Genomic DNA, 19,451 nt, shown 5'->3' on the forward strand with positions numbered 1-19,451 from the left:
GTTTTTAAAATGTCCTGGGACATATTTAGCTTTGAAAATATCAGTTTTTGCATCCTTCTACTGTATTTACCTGTTTCAGTGAAAATTTCAGGAGAACAGATGATGTCATAAGAACATAAGAATTGCCATACTGGGTCAGACCAAGGGTCCATCAAGCCCAGTATCCTGTTTCCAACAGTGACCAATCCAATTCACAAGTACCCAGCAGGTACTCAAACATTAAATAAATCGCAAGCTACTATTGCTTCATAATTGTTGTACTTTGGACATTGAGGGGTGGGCCCTTGGTCACTACAATTGATGGCACCTCCCACAGGGCAGAGCCCTGCGGAGACTTGTAGCAATAGGCTAGCTCCGAGCAGAGATGGACACAGAGAAGTATAGTTTTTATTATACTGCAATGTAGATGGTGAACCGAGGAACGGGTAGTATTCCCAGCCAGAAGAGGAAATGTCTGATGGCAATGTTCCGTTCTGAGGGCTGCAAGGTGGAAAAGGCAGTTCCACAGTCTCACCAGGTCCCGTGAGGGAGGTGGGTCCGGTAGTGGTCCACGAAGCGAGGTAGGCCGAGGATCTGAGAAGAGAGATGAGACAATGCAGAGACAGAACTGGAGTGGTAGTACTCACTCTGATACTGGCGGTTGTAGAAGCAGAGATCCTCTGAGGAGCGGAGGTCCGGGATGAAATAAGGCCCCTGAGGAGCGGGTACCTTAGGTGTCCTTGAAGGTGGTAGGCAACCCCGGAGGGTAGACAGGAGCGAGGCAAGGCCCCCGAGGAGTGGATACCTTAACCGTCCTAGCTGGTAGCAGATAACCCCGGAGGGTAGACAGGAGCAAGGCAAGGCCCCCGCGGAGCGGGTACCTTAACCGTCCTAGCTGGTAGCAGATAACCCCGGAGGGTGTAGAGGAGCGAGGCAAGGCCCCCGAGGAGTGGGTACCTTAACCGTCCTAGCTGGTAGTAGATAACCCCGGAGGGTAGACAGGAGCGAGGCAAGGCCCCCGAGGAGCGGGTACCTTAACCGTCCTAGCTGGTAGCAGATAACCCCGGATGGTGTAGAGGAGCGAGGCAAGGCCCCCGAGGAGCGGGTACCTTAACCGTCCTAGCTGGTAGCAGATAACCCCGGAGGGTGTAGAGGAGCGAGGCAAGGCCCCCGAGGAGTGGGGTACCTTAACCGTCCTAGCTGGTAGCAGATAACCCCGGAGGGTGTACAGGAGCAAGGCAAGACCCCCGAGGAGCAGTAACCTAAGTTGTCCTGGAGCGAGAGTACACAGAGCGGAGGCGTCTGATAGCGAGGAGAGATCAGCATGGAGGATTCCTTGCTAACTCATATCTGTATTCGTGAACCGAGATTAAATACCAGAGCTTGTGACGTCTTGCAGTGGGGACGCCCCCGAGGTTCCCGCCATGACGCACGTAAAGGACGGGGCTGCGTGTGCGCGTGCCCTAGATGACAACTGGAGAAAGATGGCGAACGCAATCGCCCATACTGGACTGGAAAAGCCGAAGGGGTCGGCGTGGAGAAGCAGAGGCAGCCATCTTCCCAACTGAGCTGAATCAGGAAGAAAAAAGGTGAGCAATAGAGGGCGCAGCTGTCTGCTACCGACGGGCACAACAATAATTAATAGCAGTTTATGGAAGTTTACTCTAGGAACTTATCCAACCTTTTTTAAACCCAGCTACACTAACTTCTATAACCACATCCTCTGGCAATGAATTCCAGAGCTTAACTATGCGCTGATGAAAAAGAATTATATTTAATTTGTTTTAAATGAGCTACTTGCTAACTTCATGGTCGTCCTATTATCTGAGAGAGTAAATAACCGATTTACATTAACTCGCTCAAGTCCTTTCAACAAGCATTATTGATCTGCTTGTCAGGACCGACAGCCCCTGCAGCACACAAAGGATCTGATTGCAAGGGGCTTATTTAGAGATGTAACACATATGACTCCTATCTTACAGCACTGCAGATAACATAAAAATATATTTTACAACCAAAGGATAAGGCTTGCATCTAGTTCAAAAAGCACAGTCCAGGTCTTTACACAGTGATTCCTTCCAGTGACAGTACAAATGCAGGTTGAGACAAGACTTCACAAAACAATTAGAACATGAATACATTCGAGGAAAACTCATAGGTCTGCTCCAGGATCTCACACTTCTCTTAGGCCACCATGCTGTCCAAATGCTGGGAACACCTATGAGGTGTCCCAGCACTCCTTTTCAGTCCTCTGAGAACCAATCTGGATCCACAGAGGCAGGGCAATATAACTAGCTATGTTAAGGTTGAATGCACCTTTCTCTAAGCCCTCGTATGCCTCAGTACAGAGTATGGTGGCATGAACCGGACGGACCGCATTCTCCTAGGACAAGCAGGATGGTAGTCCTCACACATGGGTAACATCATCAGATGCAGCCCGGCACGGAAAACGTTTGTCAAAGTTTCCAGAACTTTGACTGGGTACACTGAGCAAGCCCAGCATGCCCTTTACCAAGTGTCCACGTGTCAGAATTTTTTTTTACATGGAGCTTTTGCATCACGGTTACTGAGCTTGGCTTTACCCAAGGCAAGTCTTGCCTCACAAATCTGCTTCACTTTTTTGAAGGAGTTAATAAACATGTGGATAAAGGTGAACCGGTAGATGTAGTATACTTGGATCTTCAGAAGGCGTTTCACAAAGTTCCTCATAAGAGGCTTCTAGGAAAAGTAAAAAGTCATGGGATAGGTGGCAATGTCCTTTCGTGGACTGCAAACTGGCTAAAAGACAGGAAACAGAGAGTAGGATTAAATGGACAATTTTCTCAGTGGAAGGGAGTGGGCAGTGGAGTGCCTCAGGGATCTGTATTGGGACCCTTACTTTTCAATAGATTTTTAAATGATCTGGAAAGAAATACGACTAGTGAGATAATCAAATTTGCAGATGATACAAAATTGTTCAGAGTAGTTAGATCACAAGCAGATTGTGATAAATTGCAGGAAGACTTTGTGAGACTGGAAAATTGGGCATCAAAATGGCAGATGAAATTTAATGTGGATAAGTGCAAAGTGATGCATATAGGGAAAAATAACCCATGGTATAGTTACACAATGTTAGGTTCCATATTAGGTGTTACTACCCAAGAAAGAGATCTAGGCGTCATAGTGGATAATACATTGAAATGGTTGGTTCAGTGTGCTGCGGCAGTCAAAAAAGCAAACAGAATGTTGGGAATTATTAGAAAGGGAATGGTGAATAAAACGGAAAATGTCATAATGCCTCTGTATCACTCCATGGTGAGACCACACCTTGAATCCTGTGTACAATTCTGGTCGCCACATCTCAAAAAAGATATAATTGCGATGGAGAAGGTACAGAGAAGGGCTACCAAAATGATAAGGGGCATGGAACAGCTCCCCTATGAGGAAAGACTAAAAAGATTAGGACTTTTCAGCTTGGAGAAGAGACGGTTGAGGAGGGATATGATAGAGGTGTTTAAAATCATGAGAGGTCTAGAACGGGTAGATGTGAATCAATTATTTACTCTTTCGGATAATAGAAAGACTAGGGGGCACTCCATGAAGTTAGCATGTGGCACATTTAAAATTTAATTGGAGAAAGTTCTTTTTTACTCAATGCACAATTAAACTCTGGAATTTGTTGCCAGAGAATGTGGTTAGTGCAGTTAGTATAGCTGTGTTTAAAAAAGGATTGAATAAGTTTTTGGAGAAGTCCATTACCTGCTATTAATTGACTTAGGGGCGGATTTTAAAAGGAGCGCGAATAGGCCTACTTTTGTTTGCGCTCCAGGCGCAAACAAAAGTACGCTGGATTTTAGTAGATACGCGCGGAGCCGCGCGTATCTACTAAAAAACCTGGATCGGCGCGCACAAGGCTATCGATTTTGTATAGCCAGCGCGCGCCGAGCCGCGCAGCCTACCCCCATTCCCTCCGAGGCCGCTCCGAAATCGGAGCGGCCTCGGAGGGAATCCTCTAAACACCCCTCCCCTCACCTTCCCTCCCTTCCTCTACCTAACCCACCCGCCCGGCCCTGTCTATACCCCCCCTTACCTTTGTTGGGGGATTTACGCCTCCCAGAGGGAGGCGTAAATCCCCGCGCGCCAGCGGGCCTCCTGCGCGCCGGGCCGCGACCTGGGGGCGGGTACGGAGGGTGCGGCCACGCCCCCGGACCGCCCCGGGCCGTAGCCATGCCCCCGTACCCGCCCCCAAAACGCTGCCGACACGCCCCGAAAACGCCGCGACGACCGGGACCGCCCCCGACACGCCCCCCTCGGAGAACCCCGGGACTTACGCGAGTCCTGGGGCTCTGCGCGCGCCGGTAGGCCTATGTAAAATAGGCTTACCGGCGTGCAGGGCCCTGCTCGCCTAAATCCGCCCGGATTTGGGCGGATTTAGGCGAGCAGGGCTCTTAAAATCCGCCCCTTTGAAAATAGCCACTGCTATTACTAGCAACGGTAACATGGAATAGACTTAGTTTTTGGGTACTTGCCAGGTTTTTATGGCCTGGATTGGCCACCGTTGGAAACAGGATGCTGGGCTTGATGGACCCTTGATCTGACCCAGTATGGCATGTTATGTTCTTGTTTAAAAAAAAGTTTTGGAAAACTTTCCACCGATTGTTTTCAGATTTGTCCCATGTGTGGATCCCTCTTGGTTCCCCTGGGTCTTAGTCAGGCTTTTTGGTGGTTCAGTAAGTTTTCTTTCACTTCCATTCCCCCGTGGCAGCGGTGCTTTGGTGCCTGCCAGTGTCGGTCGCCTGCCACATCCGTTGTCATTTTTCGCCCATTCAGTTCGTATCAACATGGCCTCGTCTGGTTTTCATCGGTGCCCTCAGTGCCCGAAGACTATGTCTATTACAGACCTGCATGATGTGTGCATTCTCTGCCTAGGGGCATCGCACGACGTCCAGGGGTGCTGCCTGTGTGACCAAATGACCCCGAAGGGACATTGTGCTTGCCTCAACAAGATGGAGAAGCTCTTTGGGGCAAGAAAGTCCAAGCTATCAGCATCAGTGGCATCGATGCTGAAGGACCGTGGAGCTGCACCAATGGACAGTGAGCCATCGACATTGGCGGGGCTGTCCACTCCTTTGATGCCGCTGGCAGATAGGGGTGCTGGGGACCGGCCCATTTCGGTCTCCTCAAGGTTGAGGACATCGGGTTTGTCGTCTTTGACCTCAGCACCAGGGAAAGACCGGGCCGAACATCCAGGGAAGCCGAGGAAGCATCGGTACCGGTCGCCTTCGATGTATGGTGCTGGGCTCAAGTCGGTGCCAACGCTTGCCGTGATGTCCCTGAAGCAACCCAAGGCGAGAAGTGTCTATCCTCCATTGATGCCAGAGGTCTGCAACAGTCTCTACCGATTCTGGTGTCAGTTGGTGATCCATCTTAGGGCTCCAAGAAGGACCTAGCCCCCCTTCCTGCCTCCCAGTCCATTTTGGCATCGGCAACTTTTGAGGAGGAGTTGGATCACAGAGTCCAGCTGGTGGTAGATTGGGCGCTGTGGGGCATCGAGCCGGTGGCACAGATGGCACTGGTGCCCATGCTCTCCCTGTTGGAACCGTTACTAGAGCATCTCGATGTGCTCATCGGGGTGTTACCGACCCAGCTGGTGCCGGTTCCTGGGGGAACTGTTGCTCCCCCCGCCCAATGCAGTGCTCCTTGCTGGTTCTTCGGATGAAGCTCCATTGAGGCCGGCGCTGACACTGTGGCCTGAAACCCCCTGTCCAGCTTTGCGGGGCCACTACTGGTGCCCAGGCCTCTGGACAAAGGTCGAGCACCCAGGGCCTCTTCCCCTATGGATTTCAGTAAGGATGAGGTCCTGTATGACCCCTGGAGGATTTACACTGCAGAATCCTCCTCAGAGGATTCGGAGGGTCTCCCCTCAGAATCGTCTCTGTTGTTATTACTTGTGTTTTAGTGGATCCTTGGGTGCTGTGGAGATGACCACGCCCATGGGGAGGAGCCCCGTGAGGAGCCACAACACTGGGCTAGACTCTATACACAAAACACCGGAATTGAACTCTTTTATTATACAGCCTGAAGATAGCCACCAGGTGAGTTGTAGTCACAGGGACCTCGGCAGAGGGAGCCCTTCTCTCCTAGGTGACGTCAGGAGGTTCCGCAGCAAGGCGTTACTGTGGATGAGACAGATGAGATATTAGAGTACTCACTCAGTGTTAGCTGTTATGGATGCAATTTCACCAGATAGTTGTCGTAGGTACAGGCACTGAGGCAGGGAGAGCAGGCCCTCGAAGAGTGAGTACCTGTTCCCTGAATGGCACCTGAAAATAGAACAGAGGGCCCCCGAGGAGCGGGTACTCAAGTTAGTAGCAAACCCCGAAGGGCAGAAGGAAAGCTTCCTGAGGGCAGCAGGGAAGTGGCAGATAGCGCAGACAGGAACAGTCCATGTCCATACGAGTCTATTCGAGCCTTTGCCAACTCAATGAGCTAGCAATGTTGAGAAGTAGATATACCCGGATTGGCATGACGTCAGATGAGGGAACGCCCTCGAGGTTCGCGCCACTGGGTGTACTTAACATGGGTTGCGCGCGTGCACCCTAGCAGGTACCTGGGAGGAGCAATGGCGTACGGCTGCACCATAGCCATTCCGGGGACACCAGAGAAGTCGGCTTGACGACGCTGTGGTAGCCATCTTGCCCAGGTAAGCGGGAGGAGCCGAAAGAGGGGTGCAACAAGTGAGGCAAAGCCGTCAAAGACCAATGGACGCAACAGTCTCCTCCTGAGGACCTGAACTTCCAGGTTTTCTATGGGTGATGGCAGAGGCCATCCCATTTCAGTTGATGACAGAGGAGGATGCCAGGCACCAGGTACTGGAAATCCTCCAGTTTGTGGAGGCTCCTAAAGAGATCATGGTTTTCCCGGTGCATGAGATCTTTAAGGAGTTGCTGCTGAGGATTTGGGAGCACCCCCTCACAATACCTCCTGTAAATAGGAAGGCAGATGGGATTTATCTTGTGCAATAGGTTACTAGATTCGAAACGTGTCACCTGGCACATCAATCGGTAGTGGTAGAATCCACTCTCAAGAAAGCCAGACACTCTCAGACCCATGCCTCAGTGCCTCCAGGGAAGGATCACAGAGCGCTGGACGTCCTTGGTAGGAAGATCTTTCAGGGGGCGATGCTTATTGCTCGTATTGCTTCCTACCAGCAGTATATGAGCCAGTACTCTTGCAACCTCTGGAAGCAGGGACAGGAGGCAGCCTAGCAGCTGCCACAACAGCAACAAGACACTTTTCTGTTGCTGGGGCATCAGAGCCTGGAGTGCAGAAAACACAAGGTGCGTTCCATCTACGATGTTTTCGAGATTCTCTACAGCGGGAATCGGCACCCACTTAATGGCATGGCTGTGGGCCTTGGATCTCTGACCAGAGGTACAGGAAAGACTCGCCAACCTGCCATGTACAGGAGAGAATCTCTTTGGAGTCAAGGTGAGGGACGCGGTGGCCAAGTTGCGGGATCACCATGAGACCCTCCAGCATCTCTCCACCAGCACATTAGACCCACCCTTCTCAGCCAGGATGTCTGTGAAGCTGAGCGGGACGGTCTTTCTACCACCAGAGGAAGTACTATCCTCTGGCCCCTTATGCCCATTAGCAAAGAGTGAGCTCCCGCGGTTGTTCCAGGCAGCAGTGAACTCCCAAACCCAGCCAAATCCTGGGACAGGGTTTTAACTGGATCGTCGGGAGCATAAGCCAGCTGCCCGTACCCGAGAAACTGGACCCCCCCCCCCCCCCCCCCCCCAGTCGGGGGCAGGCTACGGTTCTTTGCGAATCATTGGCCCAGTATTACCTCGGATCAGTGGGTTCTGTCCATCGTCCATCGAGGATTTCCCACCAAATTCTCCTCCCTGCCCGTTATGGGGGCCGCTAGTGCATCAGGAGGTACTGTTAAGGGAGCTCTCTACCCTCTTAATGGCCAAAGTGGTTGAGATTGTCCCACCAAGGCAAAGGGGCAGGGATTCTACTTCCAGTACTTCCTGATTCCAGAGAGAACAGGGGGCTCCATCTCATCTTAGACCTAAGGGCCTTGAACAAGTCTCAAAAAAGAGAAAAGTTCAAGATGGTTTCCCTGTGCACCCTGATTCCCCTCCTGCAAAAAGGGGACTGGCTATGCTCCCTTGATTTAAAGGATGCGTACACCCACATCGAGATCTTCCAAGGTCACAGAAAGTATCTCAGATTTGTGGTGGAAAAACAGCACTTCCAGTACAGAGGGTTGCCGTTCGGGCTAGCATTCTCTCTGCGTTCTTTACAAAGTGTCTGGCCATCGTTGGGGGCGCATGTCCGCAGACGGGGAGTGCATGTTTTCCTCTATCTAGATGACTGGTCAAGAGCACCTCTCAGACGGGTGCACATCGGTCCTTACACTTGACCATCCGGGTGTTGGAGTCACTAGGGTTCGTCATCAACTACCCGAAGTCCCATCTCAGCGTGTCACCTCAGTTGGTCTTCATAGGAGCCCTGCTGGACATGGCGTCCATTGCAGAGGTGATTCAACAGAGCCAGCAAGTATCAGCTCAGCACATGTTTAAGCTGTTGGGCCACATGGCTGCAACTGTCCATATTACTCCCTTGGCACATTTACACATGCACAGAGCCCAATGAACTTTGAGCTCGCAGTAGTGCGAGTCCACCCAGTACCCCAGGCTCTCATCCGCATCACTCAGTCTCTCCAGGACTCCTTGTCCTGGTGGCGGGTTCTCTCGAATTTGGAGCAGGGAATATCTTTCCAGATTCCCCCTACCCAAATTGTCCTTACCATGTATGCGTCCACCCTGGGGTAGGGTGCTCATGTAGATGGGCTTCGCATTCAGGGTCTGTGGTCCACCCAGGAAGTACAATGTCAAATCAAACTTCCTGGAACTCCGGTCGATCAGGTACGCTCTATGGGCTTTCAGAGATTGGCTGTCCAACAAGTTGTCCTGATTCAGACAGACAATCAATAGCAATGTGGTATGTCAACAAGCAGGGAGGCACAGGGTCGTACCTCCTGTGTCAGGAAGTGGTCCAGATCTGGTCTTGGGCTCTGTCCCACAGGGTGGTTGCTCCAGGCCATGTATCTGGCTGGAATAGAGAATGTGATAGCGGACAGTCCTGAGTCGAGCCTTCAGACCCCATGAGTGGTCCATGGATCAGGGGGTGGCGAATCTGATCTTCCACCTCTGGGGGAACCCAGACGGGGACTTAATTCACATCCCCCTTCAACAGAAGGTGACTCAGTTTTTGCTTCCTGTACAGGTCAGACAATGAACCAGCCTCGGGTCTTGTACAGCGAGGGTCTTCTGTACATGGTCCTCCGCTTCCTCTAGTAACGAAGACCTCTCCTGAAGCTTCGAGAGGGACCGAGGGACTATGAGCCTCATAGCCCCTCATTGGCTGTGACAGGTCTGGTTTCCACTTCTTCTGGAGTTATGCCTCCAGAAACCGATCAGTCTGGGGACTTCCGCAGAAGGCCCTAGATCCTTTCTCCTGCCCCACACAAAAATTGCTTGACTACCTTCTGCACCTATCAGAGTCTGGCCTAAAAGCCAATTCCATTAGAGTTCATCTAAGTGCAATTGGAGCATACCACGAAGGTGTAGATGGTACACCCATCTCTGTACAGCCTCTGGTTGTATGCTTCATGCAGGATCTGCTTCAGTTGAAGCCTCCCGCTGTATCTTGGAACCTCAATGTGGTGCTCGCTCAGCTGATGAAAGCTCCTTTTGAGCCACTGCACCCCTGTGACCTGAAGTACCTGACCTAGATGGTCATATTTTTGGTGGCGATCACTTCAGTGCGCAGGGTGAGCGAGCTCCAGATCTTAGTGATTTATCCACCTTATACCAAGTTTTATCATGACAGAGTGGTCTTGCGCATGCACCTTAAGTTCCTGCCTAAGGTGGTGATGGATTTCCATCTTAACCAGTCAGTCGTCCTGCCAACATTCTTTCCCAGGTCCCATTAGCACCAAGGCAAACAAGTACTGCACAGTTTGGATTGCAAGATAGCCTTAGCCTTCTACCTGGAGCGGACAGAAACCTATAGACAGTCCACTCAACTTTTCATTTCTTTTGATAGGAATAGATTGGGAGTGCCATTGCCAAACAGACATTATCCAATTGACTATCAGATTGTATCTCCTTCTGTTATGCCCAAGTAGGACCTCATCTTTGGGGTCATGTCAAGGCTCATTCTGTCAGACCCATGGCAACATCGGTGGCCTACTTGCAAGCAGTTCCTGTGTTGGAGATCTGCAAGGCTGCGATGTGGAGTTCTCTCCACACATTCACATCACACTACTGTCTGGATAGGGGTGGCCAGTCTGTCCTCCAGAATCTCTTTGAGGTGTAGAACCCAACTGTCCCTGCCTAGGGCCCATTGTTTGGGTTCAGGCTGTCTCTCCCACTCTGTTACCAACAGCACTGTTATTGTTGTACCCATTGGCACCTGATTAGTGTCTCTTGGTCCCCTTTTGTCTTGGGGAGCAGCCTGTAGCTAGGGTTCACCATATGTAAGGACTACCATCCTGCTTGTCCTAGGAGAAAGCAGAGTTGCTTACCTGTAACAAGTGTTCTCCTAGGACAGCAGGATGTTAGTCCTCACAAAACTCGCCCGCCACTCCACGGAGTTGGGTTTCTCCTATTATTTTATTTTTATCATAATTCTATGTTATGAAACTAAAGAGGGACCCCACATGGACGCGTGGTATAGGGCATGCTGGGCATGCTCAGTGTACCTAGTCAAAGCTCTGGAAATTTTGACATAAGTTTTCCGTGCTGGGCTCCATCTGATGATGTCACTCGTGTGTGAGGAATAACATCCTGCTGTCCTCCGAGAACACCTGCTGCAAATAACCAACTCTGCTATTCAAGACCAGAAAAAACACCTTTTTTATGACATTGCCTTGTTAGTGCATATTGACATGCCACACTGAATATATTAATTAAATATCCAAACCCAAGAAGTTAAAAAATCCTTAAGTATCCAATTATCAATTATTTCACTTTCTGACTTACAGACCACCAGTGGAACATTAACTTTTTATGTCATCATATCTGTAGGGTCCTTTTTTTCAGTTTAAAATGATTTTCACCCCTAAATTTCCAGATTTTTCTAAAAGTGACCATTGGTTTAAACCGATTTTCACCCTAATTGAAACTAATTAAAGACAGCTCCAGAGTTACAGGTGCAGTGTCTCAAGGCCTCCAGCCTCTGCTGGAAGCCAGTGCTGGTTGTTGCGTCTGCGACCACTCTGTCTCACCTCTTTTTTATCCTTCTCCTCCTCCATGGGTAAGATGGCTGCCTCCGGTGCCGAGTGCCGAAACCCTCGGGGTCTCCAACTCAGCATGGGCATCCCCATCCGCCATGCTCCTTCCCTTTGCCTCCTAGGGTGCGCGCACACTGCCTATGCTTATCTACACATCATGGCGGGAACCTCGGGGGCGTCCCCACCGCATGAGTCAATACCTCCGGGTATTTAAGCATCCGCTTCGCTCCTAATGAACGAGTTAGCAAGGACTTCGGTTTAGCTACTCTGACCGCTTCTAAGCTGCACGCTTAGATTCCTCGCTACCCTTCAGGGTATCTCGCTCCAGAAGAAGCTCTGGGCACCCACTCCTCGGGGTCCTCTCGCTTCCAACTACCCTTTGGGTTTCTACTACTAATTTAGACAACCGCTCCTCGGGGGGGCTCTGTTCTCATTTCAGGATCATCTGCGCTCCCAGGTACTCGCTCCTCGAGGGCCTACCCAGCACCACGGACCTCGGGTCCTATCTTCAACATCTACCAGGAGGATTCCTGCACTACTCTTCAGTGAGAACCTCTATGTTCCAGCTCTCCATTTCTACCCACCAGGTTCGGCTTATCCCGCTCTGCAGAACACTACCAACCTTGTACATCCAGATGAGACTTCTACATCTGAGACTGTCTGAGCGTATTGGCACCTTGCTGGACTTCAGTGCCATTCCTTCCTGCACAATTATCATCTATCTACAACAGTATAATAAAGATTTTCATCTCCAGTGTCTGCTCTCTGAGTCTAGCCTATCGCTGTGGTTCCCCACGGGGCCCCTCCCCATGGGAGGAGTCATCACCACTGCGACTAAGAGTCCACACTATGCCACAAACCCAACAGATTGCTAACTCCATGGACTCGGATCAGCTTGTGTCCTTGCAGGCCATTCCTGGCCTAGCCTAGCAGATCACTGAGCAACAAAAGTCTCTGGAAAGCCTAGCTACTGCCTTCAATCATTTGCAAGCTCAACTGAATACTTCAGCAACTCCAGTGAAAGAATCGCTGTCTCCATTGGTGACCATCAAGACCACTGTACCTTTATCCACACCTACCTGCTTCACGGGTGAAGCAAAGATGTGTAGAGGGTTTGTTAATCAATGCAGCATGCATTTTTCTTTACAGCCTACCCTCTTTCCCACAGAAACATCCAAGACCACTTACATCCTATCTTTTCTAGAAGGACGAGCCTTGGCTTGGGCTTCACTGTTATGGGAATGTGAAGATCCTATCTGGAACAACCTACTAGGATTTCTAAAACTTTTCAAGTCTGTCTTTGATGACCCGGCTCGCCAGGCTGTTGCTGGATCTGCTTGGGCAGAATTTGCTATCAACTCGCATCCTGCTAAATCTACAGGGTCTTCTACCTTCCAACTTGTCTATGGAAGACAACCACTTCCTCCTCTGCCAATTCCATTATCAGTGGCTTCTCCTACTGCACAGGCTACTGCAGCAGAGTTATCTCAACTTTGGAAGCAAATGAAGGAGCTACTCCTCAGAGCAGGACAGAAAGCAAAAAAGATCTACGACGCTCACCATCAAGAGGCACCACAGTTTCAGCCTAGAGACAAAGTCTGGTTGAGTACCAAGTTTCTCTGTCTTAAACAATCTTCAGCATGTTTTGCACCTCACTATGTAGGATCCTTTGCTATCCTTTGGCGATTGGGAAATCTGATGTACAGTTTGAAACTACCTCCATCAATGAAAATACACAACGCCTTCCATGTCTCTCTGTTAAAACCCTTGATGCTCTCTGAGTTCTCCAAAAAGACACCAGAACCAACTAATCTGGATACCGAGGACGATATTGAATAATGCCTCTGTATCGCTCCATGGTGAGACCACACCTTGAATACTGTGTACAATTCTGGTCGCCACATATCAAAAAAGATATAATTGCGACCAAAATGATAAGGGGAATGGAACAGCTCTCCTATGAGGAAAGACTAAAGAGGTTAGGACTTTTCAGCTTGGAGAAGAGACGGCTGAGGGGGCTATGATAGAGGTGTTTAAAATCATGAGAGGTCTAGAACGGGTAGATGTGAATTGGTTATTTACTCTTTCAGATAATAGAAAGACTAGGGGGCAGTCCATGAAGTTAGCATGTGGCACATTTAAATCTAATCGGAGAAAGTTCTTTTTCACTCAACGCTGGAATTTGCTGCCAGAGGATGTGGTTAGTGCAGTTAGTATATTTGTGTTTAAAAAAGGATTGGATAGGTTCTTGGAGGAGAAGTCCATTACCTGCTATTAATTAAGTTGACTTAGAAAATAGCTACTGCTATTACTAGCAACAGTAACATGGAATAGACTTAGTTTTTGGGTACTTGCCAGGTTCTTATGGCCTGGATTGACCACTGTTGGAAACAGGATGCTGGGCTTGATGGACCCTTGGTCTGACCCAGTATGGCATGTTCTTATGCCGTGGATGACATCTTGGATGTCCGTAAGAGAGGCAAGACATGGGAGTACCTCATCTCCTGGGAAGGCTATGGACCAGAAGAACACTCATGGGTGCCTCTGGCCAACATCATGGATAAGGACATGGTACGTCTTCCATCTTGCACACCCACGAAAACCCAGACCACCAGGAAGAGGTCCTGGAGGGGGCCCTTTGAAAGGGTGTATTATTGCATCCATTGGTCGCAGACGACTGCGACCGCTCTGTCTCACCTCTTTTTTACCCTTCTCCTCCTCCATGGGTAAGATGGCTGCCTCCGGTGCCGAGTGTCGAAACCCTCGGCGTCTCCAACTCAGCATGGGTGTCCCCGTCCGCCACGCTCCTTCCCGTAGCCTCCTAGGATGCATGCGCGCACGCTGCTTATGCTTATCTACACGTCATGGCGGGAACCTCGGGAGCGTCCCCACCGCATGACGTCAATACCTCCAGGTATTTAAGCCTCTGCTCCGCTCCTAACAAACGAGTTAGCAAGGACTTCGGTTTAGCTACTCTGACCGCTTCTAAGCTGCACGCTTAGATTCCTCGCTACCTTCCAGGGTATCTCGCTCCAGAAGAAGCTCTGGGCACCCGCTCCTCGGGGGCCTCTTGCTTCCAACTACCCTTCGGGGTTTCTACTACTAATTTAGACAACCAGTCCTTGGGGGTCTCTCTTCTCATTTCAGGATCGTCTGCGCTCCAAGGTACTCGCTCCTCGAGGGCCTACCCAGCACAGAGGATCCTGCACCACGGACCTCGGGTCCCACCTTTATCATCTACCAGGAGGATTCCTGCACTACTCTTCAGTGAGTACCTCTGTGTTGCAGCTCTCCATTTCCACCCACCAGGTTCGGCTTATCCTGCTCTGCGGAGCACTAACAACCCTGTACATCCGGGTGAGACTTCTACATCTGAGACTGTCTGAGGGTATTGGCACCTTGCTGGACTTCAGTGCCATTCCTTCCTGCACAATTACCATCTATCTACAGCAGTACAATAAAGCTTTTCATCTCCAGTGTCTGCTCTCTGAGTCTAGCCTATCACTGTGGTTCCCCACGGGGCCCCTCCCCGTGGGAGGAGTCATCACCACTGCGACTAAGAGTCCACACTGTGCCACAAACCCAACACTGGTCAAATCACCTGAGCATTTCAAATCCCACCCCCCAGCAGTGAAAGCATTTTCTCTCCAATGCTGCTGTTGTACAGTTTTATATTCCACCTCCCCACACTGCAGCATTTGAAGTAGGCCATGCCCACCAGAAGCACATCCCGGTAGGCTCTCTGACCACACAAAAAAGAAGTGTTGTACGAGTGGCCATCCTTGCCCATCTAATGTTGTACAATATTAATATTGCTCCTGTGTTCAATAATTTGTGTTTTCAATGAGCGGCTAATTTGTTCAACATAAATCAACTGGCAGGGGCACAGAATGATATAAATTACATTTTTCGACTGACATGTTGTAGAACCCCACAGTTGAAAAACCCATTTAATAATCGGATGTGTAAATTCAGTAACTGAAAGTGATAAATCACAAACACTACAACATGTGCATGGATAATGGTCTGGCACTAATGAGACTTGATCCTTACTTGTCTGTGACAAAAAAAGATGACACCAAGTGATCTCTTAAATTTTTAGACTTCTTTTTAAGCAAACAAAGGAGGTTTTGAAAAAAACATAAATTTCCATAGAATGGACCAGTGTTGTTTAATAATCTGCACAACCTCCCATGTAATAGGGGTATGTGGAAGGACAAAAACCACCTTATCTGTTGGTACATTCGGCTTTTTTTCAAGTAGTAAGTCACAATTACAGACTCTAGCTTTCTTTATGCTTTCTTAATCAACCCACTAGGATAGCCTCATTCTAAAAAGGATCGCCACAACAAATTCGTCTGTGTCTTAAAATCATCAAGTGTGGAAATCTTCCGACGAAGACTTAAAAACTAACGGGTATATTCTCCTTCATACACCAAGCTGACAACTGTCAAACCTAAGTAGTGACTTACAGCAGTAGGTTTCCTAAAGAGATTTATGGCAAATTTTACGTCACACTGTGAAATCCACATATTCAAAAATGAAACACATTGTGAATATGGGAGATGAAAACACATTGTGAATATGGGAATGAAACACATTGTGAATATGGGAAAACCGCAGGTTGAGATCACATGTATTAAAAAAAAAAAAGAAATGGAACTAAACTATCTTCTGTAGCCCACCTTACCAAAAAGATATCATCAATGTAATGGAGCCATATTACCACCTGCAAGCAAAAAGAAGATCCATACAAAAAAAATTAACTCAAAATTCAATACATAGACAAGCTATTTCGGGGGCCATAGGGGCCCCCATTGCTGTTCCCTTTATTTGTTGAAAGAACTCTCCCAGGAATATTAAAAAAATTTTTGTAAGGGCCAAAGTTGCTAACTCGACCAAATATTGAGTAGGTACACAAATATTCTCAAATCTTTTATCAAGAGTGTCCCCAACAATCTGAATTGCCTCCATTTAAGGGATATTCAATTTTTTTTAATCTATAATAGAAACATATAGAAATGATGGCAGAAGAAGACCAAACGGCCCATCCAGTCTGCCCAGCAAGCTTCGCACTTTTTTTTTTCTCATACTTATCTGTTACTCTTGGCTCTTAGTAACCCTTTGGTTCTATTTCCCTTCCACCCCCACCATTAATGCAAGGAGCAGTGTTGAAGCTGCATCTAAGTGTAATATATAGCTTAAATTAGTTAGGGGTAGTAACCGCCGCAATAAGCAAGCTACACCCATGCCCATTTGTCTACCCAGACTATGCGACTCAGTCCCTGTTGGTTGTTGTCTTTATATAGATCCACTTTTCTTCATTCCCCCTGCCATTGAAGCAGAGAGCTATGCTGGATATGCACGTAGTATCAGACTTCCTCCCCTGCCGTAGAAGCAGAGAGCTATGCTGGATATGCACGTAGTATCAGACTTCCTCCTCTGCCGTTGTAGCAGAGAGCTATGCTGGTTATGCATTGAAAGTGAAGTATCAAGCTTATTTGGTTTGGGGTAGTAACCGCCGTAACAAGCAAGCTACTCCCCGCTTTTTGTGAATGCAAATCTTTTTCCACATTTCCTCTTGCCGTTGAAGCTTGGAGCAATGTTGGAGTCGCATTAATCGTGTGTTTATTGAATAAGGGTATTATCTCCAGGTAGTAGCCGTCATTCCCGTGAGCCACCCGTTCTTCATTCATGTCCTCTAGACTTTATGGATCCACAGTGTTTATCCCATGCCCCTTTGAAGTCCTTCACAGTTCTGGTCTTCACCACTTCCTCCGGAAGGGCATTCCACCTTATATAAAATCAGTAAAGCATATTCTCATAATAACAAAACAAATTAAAACAATAAGGCAATATCTATGCAAAAGCCCACATTATTGGGGGAATAATAAAGAAAATAAGAAAGTTAAATTTAATTTAGTGTACCGGGAACTCCCAAAGCCCAAATCTTCAACCAGGGTTGCTCTTGCCAATTAGAAACTGTTGCGTCCGTCGGTGCTAGACGGCTTCGCCCCGTGTGCCTCACCTTGTTCACAGCTCCTCCTGCATCCCTTGGGAAAATGGCTGCTGCCGCGTCTATAAGCTGACCTCTCCGGCATCCGCGGAACGGCTATGGTGCTGCCTCCTGCCATGCTCCTCCCAAGGGCCTACTAGGGCGCGCGCGAGCACGCCACCCACGTCTTTATTCCAGCAATGGCGTGAATCTCGGGGGCGTTCCCCTCTACTGACATCATGCCATCCGAGTATATAGCCTATATTATGTTGCTAGCTCATTGAGTTAGCAAGGACTTGGTCTCGGCCAGTCTAAGCTACTCTGCCACTTCCGTGCTGCCGCTGGAAGCTCTCTCTCTGCCCTTCGGGGTAATTGCTAACCTGGGTACCCGCTCCTTGGGGGCCCTCTGCTTTATTTCAGGTGCCTTACAGGGATCAGGTACTCACTCCTCGAGCCTGCCTCAGTGTCTGTACCATCTTCTTCAACCTGGTGGAATCGCATACCTACAGCAACCATCTAGTGAGTAATCTAACTCTCAGTCTATCTCATCCACAGTACTGCCTTACTGGGAAACCTACACCGGAATCCCCCTATACCAACAGGGTGAGAAGGGTTCCCTCTGCCGAGGGTCCTGAGACTGCTACATCCAGACTACCTCACTACTGCCACCTCTGGTGGTATACTTCAAGCTGTATAATAAAGAACTATCTCTGTTTTTGTGCGTCCTGCGTTTAGCCCAATACTGTGGCGCCTCACGGGGCTCCTCCCCATGGGCATGGTCATCTGCCACAATACCCGAGAATCCACCCAAACACCACTTAACCATAACAGAAACCTCTCAAGATCTACCGGATCTGAAAAAATAAACTTGTTACCTTGAAGGGGAATGACACACTTGCATGGAAATTTCAAATAAAAAACTGCCCCTAAGTCTAACACCCTTGTCTTCAACTGGAGAAACTGCTCCCTTCTTAACTGAGTTTCCTTTGAAACATCTGGAAAAGACTATATCTTTTATCCACAAAAATTACTCTCCTTAACCTTAAAGTATTGACGAAAAAACAAATCTTTGTATCTAATACAAAGGTAACAACAAAGGTGGCTCTAGTTCTTATATCATCAGATTCAAGAAATAACGAGATATTAGGACTTACTATCAGTGTCAAAACATCAAAAGACCCATCAACCATATTTTCCCTTCTCTTTTTAACAGGCAAGTAATAAGAATTAGATAGTAAAAATATCTTATCACATGAAAATTGGAGAATCTCGCTTGCATATTTTTTAAATAACTCAGCCCCAGATAAAAGGCGAGTTATAGTGAAATTCAACAAAGGTTGAATTTTACTGATTCAACAAAGGTTTCACACTACTGATGAATAACTAAATTATACTTAATGCCTGCAATTGAGGTTGATTGCAAATTAGATAAAACTCCAGACTGTAATTTAATTTCAGATTCCATATTAAGAGATCTTCTTTCTAACTCTGAAAATGTAAGAGATGCCTTTTCAGTATAATAAGATAATTGATTTACAGAATTAGTTAAGGAATTATCAATCCTAGAAGTCACTCTCCAAATATCTTGAAGAGAAACTTCTACAGGTACATCTTTAATAATTGAAGCTGTCCCATCCTTTAACAAATTTAAAGAAACTGGCTCAGGGACAGGCTGAATAGCTATTGACAAAGCTGGTAAATTGTCCAAATTTTCTATTCTCTCAGTCAATAAGCCACTGGGAGTAGTTGCAGGAGCCAAAACCCCTTGAGCAATCGAAGTGGTCATATCATTGGAGTGATGAGAGATATTTAAAGAAACAACATATATTTCTAAAAGTAAGAGAAGGTCACGCCAAACTTATGACTCTCAGAAGACTTAAACCACTACTAACACCAAATGACTTCCGGTCCGTACTACAAGCATTAATTTTTTCAAGCACTGATTACTGTAATGCCCTTCTACTAGGATTACCCCACACCACAATAAGACCACTACAGGTATTACAAAACACAGCCGCAAGAATTTTAACTGGTAAAAGTAAAAGAGACCATATCACCAAAACCCTGATTGAACTACACTGGCTACCCATTGAACAAAGAATTCAATACAAGACTCTTTGCACCATACATAAATTAATACACGATGAAAAGGCAGAATGGCTGAACACAGCCCTTCACGTACACGTC

This window comes from Rhinatrema bivittatum, chromosome 8, assembly GCF_901001135.1.
Source record: "Rhinatrema bivittatum chromosome 8, aRhiBiv1.1, whole genome shotgun sequence".
Classification (NCBI taxonomy): Eukaryota; Metazoa; Chordata; class Amphibia; order Gymnophiona; family Rhinatrematidae; genus Rhinatrema; species Rhinatrema bivittatum.